The sequence below is a fragment of the Amphiprion ocellaris genome, chromosome 12 (genome assembly GCF_022539595.1).
Source record: "Amphiprion ocellaris isolate individual 3 ecotype Okinawa chromosome 12, ASM2253959v1, whole genome shotgun sequence".
Taxonomy (NCBI): Eukaryota; Metazoa; Chordata; class Actinopteri; family Pomacentridae; genus Amphiprion; species Amphiprion ocellaris.
This window is the reverse complement of record NC_072777.1, coordinates 23,794,923-23,798,597: the sequence shown is the minus strand read 5'-3', so window position 1 is coordinate 23,798,597 and position 3,675 is coordinate 23,794,923. Positions and strand designations below refer to the sequence as shown.

Here is a 3,675-nt window from a genome sequence, read left to right as displayed (position 1 = left end):
GGTCACCGGGCGGAAACATCCTTATTGGTCCGTTACAATGCTGATTATGAAATTATAGCTACATTGGTGACTCTAAATTGGCCGTAGGTGTGAATGTGCTTGTTTGTCTCTCTTTGTGGCCATGTGATAAACTGGTGGCCTGTCTTCTTCCTTCTTCCTCAATCAGCTGGGATAGACTGCAGGCTGCCGCTGAGGAGGATTAAGCGGTATATAGACAATGGATCAATGTTAAATATGGACGTCAAAGTTCTGACACAGTCAATCAGCGAATTGTAAGTGTAAAAAGGTAACAAACGTTTTCCATTTGTATTTCCTGGTAAAGGTACAGCAACACGTAGAAAAGTTGACACTCCCCGTCGGGGAATCGAACCCCGGTCTTCCGCGTGACAGGCGGAGATACTGTCCACTATACTAACGAGGACTGTGTGTAGAAGAGTTGTAGTGGTGCGAGCTGGCGGATGGCCTGGTTTCATGCTCACAAGGATTTTGGGGAAGAGGATATTTCCTGATAAAAGACAAGGCAACTACTTTTGGTCAAACATTACACAATGACAATAAGAGCTATTCTATTCTAAAGTTGTGCAACTTTTTTTTTTTTGCAGATTTGCATTTAACCAAATTATGTAGCAGATTTGTAGCCCAGTGAAAAATATTAATAAATATTTGTTTATGCAAAATAGGTAAATAAATAAATAGAGTTAAAAAAGTGTATTAAAAAGTGATTAGATACATATTTTTGGTTTGTTAAAACTGTGTGTATAAAAGTTCATAAGAATGTTTAAAATGGTTGAAAGTATTTTATTTCATTTATTTTGCAAAAGGAAATGGTAGCTCTTTCTAGAGAAATGTATGTGGTCACGAATGCACTTTACTTTAGGTTAATTGGTTCACGTGAAGGGCATGCAGTGAGGGCGCGTGCGTGCATGAGGTGAGTGTGTGTGGGTGCGCGCGTGTGGATGAGAGACGAGAGAGGAGCCTACAGGAGTGGATCGTTTTAGCGGAGTTTTCCAGAAGTTTTGCACTAAAGTGTAGTAAAGTGAGTCTACAGATTATTAGTAATGTAATCTGCAAAAACCGCAACTTTTGTACAAAGTTTGGAGGTATGGAACTGTACTGACTGCTCTAAGACTAATATTACATTGAATTAACCTGAGTTACTCTAGAAAAGTAAATACTGTTAAAGAACTCAGGGCCCCTTTCTACCTATTTAACTGGTAGACGGGCTACAGATTGTATAAAGTAAATCTGGCTTTTGGGCCCCAATTCAGCTGATTGCCACCTTGCTGACACACCTGTCAATCATTTATCCTAAATTAGCCTCTCAGGACATCAACTGAGCTTCCCTTGTTCCTTCCTACGCAGTCTGTTATGCATTTACTCTTGTTTGCTGGCCTTCCTGCTCCTTTTTTTTTTCTGGATTTGTTTGCCTCTGCCTGTTTGCCTTAAAATCAGACCAAGTAAATCACACTTTTGTGCTTCCTGCTGTAAGGTTCAGACTGGTCTGGAAGTTTCATCTATAAACATGTTTAATATTTTATGAGCTGATCATATGTGCTGGAAAACTTATCCTCCAAAGTAACTATACCTAGATACAAGTAGTAGAGTGAAAAGCTCAGTTTTTCCCTCTGAAATGTAGGAGGTACGCATAAATAATGTAGTGAGTCCAGTACAAGTACCTCAAAACTACGCCTGTACCTAATTTGAGTAATTTTTCCACCTGCCAAACACAACAGCACACACTCTATATGCACTCTTTGCAGCCATGCTTTGTAATTTAAAGCACGGCTTTAAAGATTCATACTCTGATTGATGAATGTAGATACAGAAGTAATAAGCCTACAGTCTTTTTTCTGAATTCCTCCCACTCACAGAAACCCTCTCTATTTAAACATTTAGAGCATCCGCTCCTTTCAGTCAGATCCTCAATTAAAGATCAGAATCTATGCATTTTAATTGGATTTATATTAGGCCATTTAAGGTCTTGTGTCATTAAAATTTTATCCATAATTTCAAAACAGGATTCATCTTTGTGCGAACGTCTCCCGGTGACACTGCGGTTAAATGGGTGAGGTGACTTTGGGGTTGAGCTATGAAAGCTGTAACTTGTCCAGACCTGGTGACACTAGTCCAGGTCATGAGAGCCGAGTCAAGCTGTTACCTCGGTGTGCAACCGTGGCCACCTGCTCCATGTACGGGCCACTGAGCATCCACAGGCTCCTGGGAGATTATAATGCTTGTAACTGCTTTGTGTCTCTGTTTATTACCCCGTATCCTGTAACTGTAAGAACAACAATGAACATTAAGGAGTCGTTTTCACCCTCGATGTACTGTCAATACCACTTTTAACATCGTTTGACCTTTTATCTCTTGTTTGGAGATAGAGAAAATACAAACGTTCTCATTTGTGATGTTTACATGAAAATTCAGAAAGGTTATGCCCTGTGTTGCATTTTCGGAGTCCTAAAATGCATTATCTGTTTGAGGCCTTGTATGAGATTGTTCATGTTTAAGACAACTCCATATGTTGTTTGTACAGGTAGCTGAGTTTAATTACAAACTAGAGCGGTTGTGTGAGGTGGTATCAGGTTTTTTCAGTGGCCATAGCAAATAAGAAAATCAAGTGACATTAAAGAGCCACAAAGACCATGTAAGGAAGAGGTCGGGGTGGATAGATTTCTCAGCAAACTAATGGACTCAACTGTCTGTTACTCTTTTTAACTGATTGTTTCATCAGTGCGCATATCCTTATCAGTCCATTCTAGCCATGCAGGTCATCTAACCTTAAAGTGCTTGCTTAATTATCGTTCCTTCCTAGTAATTGAGATTTTTTGTCAAAATCTGACCAAACCTCTGCAAGATACCTACTTTTTCAAAACTAATAACAGTCCTGTGCATCTTATGCTACCAGTAGACTCCTATGGGTTGTACCAGAGAGTGGGAACAAACCAACTATATGTACGTTGGATTACTTTCTACTTCTAGTAAAGTACACTTTTGTTGTTCTTTGTCAATATGGAGAAAACAAGTGAGATGTGCTGAACAGTGCATGACAAAAAAAAATATGTTAGAAGCAATGTTCCCTGTAATTTTTCCTGAGTGTGAGCAAACACACAAACTCCCTGAGCGTCCCTTGGACCACTGTGAGCAACATCAGACGTGTGCACTGTGGTCACACCAGCATCACATCCATTCAAGTTACATGGTTCATTAAAAGAATCAAATTACAGCATTTACATTTCTGTTAAAACACTTTGTCAACAGGAGCCAGTTGAAGGCTGCAGTGATTTTAGTGACACTACAATGTATAAGAGTGAAGTTATTGAATATTTGTCTCTCTTTACTGTTGCAGCGGTTTTGCAAATTGCAGACGGACCCTGTTCACTCCATAGACACCAATGTTATTCCTGTAGCTTGAAAGACAGCTACTTTTGATAAAACTGGGCTTGTAGCACATTGTCTGCCTTGCAACAATGGGAAAGAGGCACCGTTTATGTTTTGACAACCTATATCTAATGAGTTATTGATGCTGGAAGTCCAAATCTGTGAATATCTTTCCAACTTTACTGAACTTGGGGCCACTACCACTTAAGGAGTGATATATTTAATTTTGAAAAAAGCATTTAGCCATACTTAAAGCTTTAAGTGCTTTATTAACACGGAACTAAAAATTTTGTA

The 3,675-nt window shown here is 39.2% G+C and overlaps 1 non-coding gene across 1 annotated transcript; it reads right to left on the bottom strand.

Annotated features, from left to right (window-relative positions):
• Positions 1–349: 349 nt before the first annotated feature.
• trnad-guc (transfer RNA aspartic acid (anticodon GUC)) lies at positions 350–421 on the bottom strand. Its single transcript has one exon. It is a non-coding gene; the product is annotated as a tRNA-Asp (tRNA).
• Positions 422–3,675: the final 3,254 nt, after the last annotated feature.